Source organism: Lissotriton vulgaris, unplaced genomic scaffold, assembly GCF_964263255.1.
Source record: "Lissotriton vulgaris unplaced genomic scaffold, aLisVul1.2 SCAFFOLD_4871, whole genome shotgun sequence".
Classification (NCBI taxonomy): Eukaryota; Metazoa; Chordata; class Amphibia; order Caudata; family Salamandridae; genus Lissotriton; species Lissotriton vulgaris.
In genome coordinates, this window is record NW_028247899.1 from 10924 (window position 1) to 21846 (window position 10923).

Consider the following 10923-nt stretch of genomic DNA (forward strand, 5'->3'; position numbering starts at 1 on the left):
CTGCGTGCCGCCATTGATTTGGTACCTAGAGCAAAGTTATGGAGGAGTTGAATGTCCCGGGAGACATCTTGGCAATCCTGATGAGATTACATCATAACAACTATGCCCGTGTTAGGTGTGGCAGAGGTGGCAATTTAACCGAAAGGTTCCCCGTTTGCAGAGGGGTAAGACAGGGTTGCGTGCTCGCACCGACCCTGTTTTGCCTCTTCGTAATCGGGGTAGTTGCCCACCTGACCAGGATTCCCAACATCGATGCCCCAAAACTGACTGGCAGCAGGGTGCCTGCAATTATGTTTGCCGACGACACCCTGCTGCTGTCCAAATCCCCAATGGGCATTCAACGTGTCCTGGATGGGTTCTTGCAGTTCTGTTCAGAGCGGGGACTCGAAATTAACCCACAGAAAACTAAATATATGATTCTCAACCCCAAGCCTCATAACCGCGCACCACGCAAGTTGGGAACAGTCCAATTGGAACGGGTGCATACAATTGAATATCTGGGGATCACTCTCAACGAAAATTTAACGTGGTCGGCCCACCAGTCAAAAGTAAACATCAAACTGGCACAGTTGGTGGGTGGCACTATGAGACTAGTGAAAAAATCTCCCTACCGGCCACTTAGCCCCATTATTCATATTTACAAAGCACAGGCCCGGGGGGGTGTTACATACGGGGCGAGCTGTGGGGCCACATCCCATCATCTAAACTATTAACAATTGAGAACAAATTCCTGAGCCAGATTGTTGCTATTCCACAGAGTACTCCATTACTCCCTCCTAGACTGGATATGGGCCTCCGGCCCATAACGGAGGAGCTGGGTCTCAAGCCTTTGGCATTCTGGCGGCGTCTATGGAGCAGTCCAGACCTTTCAAATTATAGAGCTGAGTTGCAGGAATTTCCAAAGTTACCAAACGCCAAAAGAATACCGTGGCTGACTTACATCAAGGGAACTCTGGAGGCAATTGGACTCCCTGAACTATGGTTGGACCCATTAAACATCAGTACTAAGATCCCGAAAAAGGCACTCATGAGAGCTTATCACGATCACATGCTCTTTAGAGCTACCGAAGGCACGCGGGACGGATCACTATCCAACCAGTTCATAAAAACTAAAGATTCATATCAACTAGAAAGTGTCTTAGATGCCATTACCCCAGCATTAACTAGGAAACTATTCCTCCAATGGAGATATGGAACTCTTCCCCTGGCATCATTTACAGCATCATGGTCCTGTCGCTCCTCCTCAGAAAGTTGCCCGGCATGTGCCCACCCAAAGGAGAACGACGTTCACGTGGTTTTCTTTTGCCGAGGCTATGAGAGGAGCAGGAAATACTGGCTAGTCCCTTTGCTCAGGAACTTGGGAATCAGAACTTTTCTACCCGCTTATAGAGTCCTAAAGACAGATTTATCTCCTACTTTAGTTTTTGCTCTATCCAAATTTTTAACTTCAATGTGGTACGCCCGAAGCCATTGTGTAAAGAGACTTGAAGACTCGAGACAGACTTGAATTGTGGCACATCTCTCTTGCTATTTCTTTTTAATAACTTCGATCACTAATGTTGTTTAATGCGTTTTAAATTTTTATATATGCTGTAATGTATAACTTTTATGATCATGTGATCGAAATAAAGATTTTTCTAATCGAATCGGTATGTCACAACTTTGGGATGCACCGAAAGATTGATGCGTGAGGACGCAAAGGTCCCAAATAGTGGCAGCTGTAAAGTCTTATAACCTCAAAACTTTACACTGCTTTACCTCAAGGCTGACCACAGAGTTCCTTCTGACGAAAGTTAGCCCCAGGACGGAGGTGTTTCTGGACTTGGTGCAGCCCCCATTTGCAAGAAAACTGTACACCCAATTGAGGCATGGCTCCTTACCAATAGGGGCGCTTACATCCAGATGGTCACCACTGTCAGAGGCCAATTGCCCTGCTTGTAACTATTGGAGGGAAGACGTTGTACATGTATTCTTTTTTTGCCCGGCATACAGTGGAATTCGGAAATGCTGGATCCTTCCACTGTGTAAAAATTTGGGGTTTAGACAATGTGCCCAAGCTACAAGAGTTTTAAACTATGACACTGCCCCTCCCATTATTTTTGCAGTTTCCCGTTTTCTATTTGGCATGTGGCGGAGAAGATCTCTTCTTTCCAGTGCGAAATAATACCCAACATTCATTTATCTGTTTATTCTTTGATAACTCATTGTTTAATATTTTCTTAACTTAATTGTATTTGTGGTTTTTATTACTGTGCTTGTATATATTTTATTGCACTTTTATGGTCTCCTGACCGAAATAAAGTTATCAAATGAATGAAATACTTCTTGCTCCCCTTTTTTTAAGCTCCTCTTCCTCCCTCTCTGCCTCCAGCAAGGTTCTAAAATTGTGTTTGATCCACGCCAAATCCTCTTTCCTAATTCCCTCTGGGGCTGTATATAATTCAGGTCGACCCAGTCTGACACACGCCGCTCTAACGTATGCCAGCCATGGGATTCCCTCTGCCTTCTCCAGGGCTAAGCAATCTTTGAGGATAAGGTGGTTAAGGGTAATTTCCTCATTAAGCCACATATTTGCCCAGCAAATCAGGGGGGCTACTTTTAGTTGATCTGTGATGTAGCCTACACCTAATTCAGAATGTATAGAAAGAGTTGGAGTTGACTGTGGGACCAGCAACAAGGATCTAAGAAATCTATTTTCCACAGGTTGGATTTTGCGGACGGGGGCGTATCCCCATATAGAAGCCCCATAAGATGCAATTGTACAGCATTTAGACCTATATATTTTAGCATGGCCTCCATGGGTCTCGCTCCCAACCTTTTAGCAAAACTAAGAAGGGCTGATGTGGATCTTAAGACAGCATTACTCTTCTGTTTCTTCTGGGGGAGCCAATTCCCCTTTTTGTCAAATAAGATGCCTAGGTAGTTAAACACCGGTACCCTGGAAAGATGTTTGCCCAGGCATCTAAATGTGATGACCTTGCTGATCTTCCTGCAACCCCCCGCGATCATTACGTGGGATTTGCTGCTGTTAACTTTTAGGTCTAATGACTCCATAAAGGTGCCAAAATTATCCAGCAGCCTCTGTAAGCCCACCCCTGTTAGACCAATCAGCACGGCATCATCCGCGCACAGGAGGACTGGAATACCAGAACCCCCTGTGAGAAGTTGGCCTGATATGTGATGTTTCCAATTCTGGAACCACCTTGTATCAGTCCAAACAATCCCTTATGGTGCCTGGTTGTAAGTCAACCTTGTTAGACAAGCTATCCTAGGGGTAGCATGGACTAAGCAGCCTTAAAGGCTTAACTTAAGAGGTCGTGTTAAGCGAGCTGTTTTACCACATACAATCCTGTAATACCAAATGAAAGGACACCACACAAGTATATATTATAAAAATATATGTGTTTATTTCTAAATTAATCCCCAGTACTCTTTATGAGCAAAGGGGCACAAGCGTTAAATCAAAAGCACAGCCGGGCGGTCATTCTTTCTCTCCTGCTATCTTTTTAAAATACATTTGTGCATTGCTTTTTACTTGCCCTTTGTGTCCTCTCCCCCCTGCACCAGCGCGCTGAATTAGCGCGACGCTGTGGTGTTTCGGCCGATTTTCGGGCAGAAACATTATTTTAAAACTCTGACCTTTTAAATTGACTGGGTGCACTCTTCCTGCAGAGCGCTGCCTCCCCCAGACACTACAGCCGATTTCAGGGCTGTTTTACCTGCTGGCAAGGGTAGAACTATTGCGGCGGCCATCTTAGGTAGGGCGAGCCTTCCTTAGGGGCGAGAGTCACCGCTATAAAAATAGACAGCCATGACTTCGCGCAGCGGACGCGATCAGCGGACGCGCCGGACTCGCGCCGGAGTCAAGCCAGAGTCCTGCCCGTCTGCGCCCGTCCGCGCACGGGCCGGGCACAGGGCTAAGGACTCTGCTGGGATCAGTAAAGACACTTACAGCAGGCAACAACTATTAGCCCTACAACCAGACCAAGACTGTGACTACCACAACCTAGACCCTTCGGACTGGATAGGTCCGGTGAGCTGCCATAAATGCCATGTCGCATTATCATGGTCTCAGGTATCCGCCCTTACAACACATACCCCCCCCCACCCATACCTTAAAAGCGGGCTTAATAAACGCTAGATCTTTACCAAGACACGCCCAGCACATATATGACCTCCTCATAGACGACAACCTAGATTGTCTTTTTATTACAGAGACTTGGCTCAAACCCTGGTGCACTCCTGATCTGGTACATGCCCTACCTTTAGGGTATGGTATCCAGAGGGTTGACAGAGGCAACGAGCAACGGGGAGGGGGAGTGGCTATCATACACAGAGATATCTTTGGGTGTGTCATGACGGAACTCCATGATTTAAAAGGGGCGGAAGGGATGGCCTTTAGTATTAAAATTCATGACAACTTCTCTTTCTCTGGGGCATTAATTTATCGCCCTCCCGGTACTAGCACTGACTTTTTAGGAAGTGTGGGAGAAGCGCTAAGCCCACTGATACTCAGATATTCAAACTTCACCTTGTTGGGGGATGTGAATATTCATCTTGAGTCTATAATTGAGGCACCTACTGCCTCCTTCAGACAAACCTTGGAAGTATTGGGTCTTAAAATACGTGATACTCCAGCCACTCACGAGGCGGGACACACGATTGATTGTATTGCTACCAACTTAGACACCTTAACAATAGACCAGCTGAAACCCCAAATATGGACTGATCATGTATTAATGCCTTTTTCGATTACACCAGAGACTAATGCCAACAAAAAGAATACTTGCAAAAGCAACCAGGCCAGACACGAGGATTGGAAGGCCACCATGAAGCATCCAGAATTAATACCAATAGCCAGAGAGTGTAGAACTAAGTTACCCGGACCCCCAAACCTAAACACCTTTAGGGAATGGATGACAGAACTAAAAAATATGACCGGACAGGGAAGACGCAAGCTCAAACCCGGGAATAAGAAGAGATCTGCCCCTTGGTTTGACCTAGAGCTCAAAAATAAACAGGGGAAACTAAGACGGGCTGAACGTAGATGGCGTAAGAACTACCTCAGCACAGAACGCAGCAAATACAAAAAGACCAAGAAAGCGTATCATGCCTTAATCAAACAGGCTAAAACAAAGTATTTCACGTCAGCCATAGCAACAGCCAATTGTAAACAGAAGGCGATTTTTAATATTGTAAAAGATTTTAGTAAACCCAAATGTCTAACACAGGACATCCCCCCCTCTCAAATGCTTTGCAACTCCATCGCAGACTTTTTTGAGGGAAAGGTTAAGGGTCTGACGAAAGACTTTGAGGCTCCCAGCTTTGATCAAATATGTGAGGACGAAACTACTAGGCAGGAAGTCACCCAGCTTACAGCTTTCCGCACAATCAGCCTGGAAGAGACAAAAAAGGCCATCCTGGCAACCAAATCAGGATCACCATTTGATCCATGTCCTATAGCACTCTTACATCTTATTGCGGATATTGTCAACCCGGACATAAATGTTATCGTTAACAACTCTCTGTCCACCGCCTATGTCCCCCCGAGTGGAAACTGGCAGCTGTAAAACCCTTACAAAAAAAACAACTTCCCGACCCCTCCACACTATCCAATCTACGTCCGATTTCATTACTTCCAGCTTTGTGTAAAATCACTGAGTCCACAGTGAACAAACAGCGGACACTTTTCTTGGAAAATAATGAAGTATGGCACCCCAATCAGGCTGGCTTCAGAACTCAGCATTCCACCGAATCGGCTCTCCTGTTCACTACGGAAACTATCCGCTCAGCTCTAGATCAAGGCAAGAAGGCCGTCCTGATACTATTAGATCTGTCGGCGGCCTTCGACACGGTCTCACATGCCATCTTAATAGACCGGCTAATAACATCTGGCATTAAAGGTATTGCCTTAGAGTGGATAAAAAACTTTCTTAGTGACAGGAGACAAGTGGTGACTCTGGGGGAATTCCGTTCCAGCGAGAAGCCACTGTCAACGGGAGTACCTCAGGGCTCCAGTCTGAGTCCGACATTGTTTAATGTTTACACAGCACCCCTGATTCAGCTGATATCGTCCTACGGCATAGATGTAATAGCATATGCCGACGATACCCAACTAATCCTGGTCATGGACAAAGACAACCAGGCCTGGGAGGAAAAGCTTAAGTGCTGCTTAACGGCCACCTTTGAGTGGATGCGGAAAAACCACCTAAAATGTAACACAGGAAAGACCGAGATCATGCCCATAGGCTCAAATAATGATTTCATCCCCAGACTATGGTGGCCTGAGAAGGCAGAAATTCCACCCCACACTACCTCCTCGGCTCGCAACCTTGGGGTACAGTTTGACGCCGATCTATCCTTCAAACATCAAGCGTCAAAAGTGGCAGGCACTTGTTTCGGGGTAATAAAAATGCTTAGAAAGTTCTTCGACTTGCTGCCCCTCGAAGCAAGGAAAACTGTTACGATTGCATTAGTCACCTCCCGCATTGACTACTGCAATAGCCTGTGCGCTGGCACCAATAAGATGGTTACTCACAAACTCCAGATGGTGCAGCATGCAGCTGCAAGGCTGGTTCTGAAATGGCCAAGAAGATCCTCAGCAACCAAAGCCCTCAATGCACTACACTGGCTGCCTATAACTAAAAGGGTCCTCCACAAAGTTTTAACTATCACTTTTCGCGCTGTGCATAATTCAGGCCCCACTTACCTAAGAAATAAATTTGTAAAATACTGTCCAAATCGCGCACTAAGATCCTCCAATGCCAATCTTTTGACCATCCCTAGATTCAGACTCAAAACCCGCGGGGGCAAATCCCTAGCGGTGTTGGGTGCCAAAGCATGGAATGCCCTACCCCCTCTATTAAGAGCACTGGACAAGGAGTCTGAGTTCCGCAAGCAATTGAAAACCTGGATTTACAATCTTCCAGACCCAATGGCCAGAGCGCTAGTGTGATCCCGGTTATGGTCTCCTTAGCAGTAAGGCAACCTTTTCATCTGGTTGTCCTCATATTGGCGCCGAGATGCTCCTTGGAGCGATTGCTAGCGCGTTATAAATGGACTCTACATCTACATCTACATCTACATACAAAGTTGCACAATTATGGATGAGGGCGGGTGGCCACTCAAACCATATACTAAAAAAATGGTATAAGAGATACCATTTGAACAGTGGTTAGGCCTAGGGCCTAGATAATCGCTGGGAGCAGTCAGGACTAGCAATGCTGAAGTCGGGAGAAGCCCGCGCGATTCGGGTGCAGCACGTAAAGTGCGCTTGCACCAATGTAAAGTCAATGGTGCGTAAAAGTTACACAAAGTTAGTTAAAGGACACTTCCGCTGAACCTAGAGGAACAAAACTTAAGACACAGACCCTAGAGGTGTGTACCAACGTGGGCACACCGGCGTTGCAATGTTACCTCACCCACAGGAAGTGGGTGCACAGGGTCGAAGTGGCGTCGGGTTTTGACACGCAGGCTCTTGGTGCTTGGAGCTGAAGATGCTGCAGGCGATGGGAAGCAGAGGTGTCCGGTGTGATCCAAGGGTGGATCGAAGTCAAGAAGTATCTGAAAGCAGAGGGGACAGAGTCTGGGTCACTCAGCAGTGACCAGGGTGGAACCAAGACGGAACCAGGCAATGTCGGGCGCAATCAGATGGTTGTCAAGAGGCTTCTCTCCACTGTCACGTGGGCTCTGGGACATCTGCGACGTCCAGGAGCAGGTCACGATCTGTCCCACGCAGGTTCTCGCCGTCAGCACCGTCGGCTTCAAGATTGCAGCAAACAGCACTTGGCAAAAGCAATCCACGCAGAACCGGGAGATTGCTTCTCACTCAGACCAGGAGGGTCAGAGTGGGGGCTCCTTTTCACAGGAGCTGGTGCATATCTGGAGAAACCAGAAAAGCAAGTCGATTTTCGGTTTTCGTCGGCACAGGAGCCACAAGCCAGCTGGCAAGTGACCAGGCCAACGCGTCGAGCCAACACAAGCAGAAGGGCCCCACGCAGCACTCGTCGAGTGTGGAGGGGGTAGCTTTGGTGCAAGCGTAGCTCGGGGCTGGGGCTTCTCAAACCCTGGTGTACAGCTTCAAGGGTCACTCGTGGGCTGCACGGTCAGCGTCTCGTGGCCTTTTCAAGATGGCGTGCCCCACGCTTCCGGTCGCCTCCACGAGTCTCAGCTCTGCAGGGACTGTGGATCGGGCTGGAAGAAGGCAAGCAAGCTTGATCTCGTCGATCTCTGTCGCTCGAGTTCCGGCGGGAACTGCAACAAAGCAAGGGTCGAGGTGCTGGATGGTGCCTGTTTGCACAGGGTGGTCACTCCTTGACCACAAGGGAGATTCTTCAGTCTTCTACGTCGAGTAGTAGGTCGAAGGGTCCAGAGTTCGTTTCTTATGTTTCTTCAGGATTATCTGAGTTGCATTGGCACTGCTCCCACTCTTATTCGAATCTGGTGGGCTGGACATCCTGCTAGGTCCCCTCCTATGGGTGGTACCCAGGAAGGGGGTGGTTACACCCCTTTCCTTTGATCCAGGCCACGCTGGGACTGGGGCTGGGATGCCCCAGAACCGGTTTGGCCGGATTATGCAAGGGGCAGCCTTGTGCTCCCCAGGCAGTGTCTGGTTTCTTTGAAACCTCCCTGCTACAAACCACTATCTCCTGTCTGGAGTGGTTTAACACCGCCCTGCGACAGGAAACCCTTTGTCCAGGCCACCATTTGCTGAGTTTCGGTCAGCAGCAGGAGGCCAGACCCGTGTCTGTGGCAGAGGCATCCATTTTGTGGATCTGAGGCTCATTTTAAATCAACCGCGTTTTAGTAAAGTAACATGTCTTCTCCCTCTAGAGGGGTGGAATGCTACCCCCGTCACCAGAACTGGCGAGGGGGTAGTATTCCAATTCGTATGACACCTTACACGACATGTTTTGATAAAGCCAAACCAAAGATGACATATAACCGCGAGGATTATAATGCACCTACTAGTATATGGTATGGCATTATCCCGGATCAGCTTAGGGAGTTGTTCCCGACAGCTGCAGACAGGCTCAGCTCATGCCAGAGCTCCATCTCACATTAAACCACGCACTCTGCCTTCAGGATTGATAAGGCCTTCCATAGGAGTGACTCGCAGGTTTATATGTGTCCAGATATAGGTTTAGATATAGGTATACTATATCTAAGCGAGGGTTGATTACACCCACTTGCCCCAGCTGAGTGATCTGCCAGTTGTGTCAATTTAAGAACCAGCCAGGGGTGGCAAAAGCTATGCTTCAGCCCCTGGTAGGCCTTGGTGGCACCTATGCCCTGAGCACCTATAGTGCATGGTACAGGGGCTGACAAGGAGTCCATTTCCAATTGTGGTATGTACCTATAGCACATGTATTATAAATTAGAGAGAGAACAGCAGGCTGGGGGTCTGATTAGCAGGCCCACAGCCTCAGTAAGTCAAAAACCAGTGAAGCAAAAAGCAAAAATTGTGGTGACCATAGGATAGCAGACCCTACTCTCCTACACAACCCCCCCCCCCCCCCCCAACGCAGGGACATTAAACTTAACCTTGACCAGATAAGTCTTCATGTTCTAAGTGGAAGTACCTGGAGAGACCATCTGCATTACCACGGTCAGTCCCTGGGTGGTGCTCCACTGTAAAGTCCATCCCCTGTAGGGAAATGGACCACCTGAGCAAATTGGGATTTTCACCCTTCATCTGATTTAGCCACAAGAGGGGCTTATGGTCTGTCTGAATTAGGAAGTGAGTACCAAACAAGTATGGCCTCAACTTCTTCAGGGCCCAAACCACAGCAAAGGCCTCCCTCTCAATAGCTGACCAACGTTTCTCCCTGGGGGTCAGCCTTCTGCTAATAAAAGCAATGGGCTTGTCTTGACCATTTTGATTAAGTTGTGAAAGCACAGCTCCCACCCCCAACTCAGAAGAATCTGTCTGTACAATGAACTGTTTGAAGTAGTCAGGACTCTTCAGGATAGGTGCAGAGCACGTGGCCTTCTTCAGGTCATCAAATGCCTTTTGACAGCTAACTGTCCACTGAACCTTTTTGGGCATGTTCTTGGGTGTCAAGTCATTCAATGGTGTCCCAATGGACCCATAGTTCTTTACACATTTTCTGTAATACCCAGTCAGGCCCAAGAAGGCTCTGACTTGTGTCTGGGTAGTTGGAGGAGCCCAGTCCTGTATGGTCTGGATCTTGCTCTCCAATGGTTGAACCTGACCCCCACCTACTAGGTGGCCCAGGTACACAACCTTGCTCTGCCCTATCTGGCACTTAGTAGCCTTGATAGTCAGGCCTGCCTTTTGCAGGGCCTCCAGAACCTTCTTCAGGTGGATCAGGTGATCCTCCCAGGTGGAGCTAAAGACAGCAATATCATCCAGATATGCTGCGCAAAAGTCATCCAACCCAGCAAGGACTTGATTCACCAACCTTTGGAAGGTGGCAGGTGCATTCTTCAAACCAAAGGGCATTACCACAAACTAATAATGTCCACTAGGGGTAGAGAATGCTGTTTTGGCTTTTGACTCTTCAGCTAGTCTGATCTGCCAGTAGCCAGCTGTCAAATCAAATGTGCTCAGAAACTTGGCAGAAGCCAATTTATCAATGAGCTCATCTGCTCTTGAAATGGGATGTGCATCTGTCCTAGTGACAGGAATGTCCGCCCTGACCCCAGACAAGGATTTTTCCAGTCCATTAATGTAGATTGTAAATAGGAGGGGTGCCAGAATACAGCCTTGTCTGACACCCCGCCTAGAGTTATAATGGCTCGTGCACCTGCCCTCCTGTGTAACCCTAACGGCTGCTGTTAAGTTCTGGTGTAGGTCACTTAGGAAATAAACCAAAGGTGCCTCTATCCCCATATCCAGGAGAATATTCCATAGTTTGGAGCAGTTCACCAGGTCGAACGCTGAAGATAAGTCCATGAACC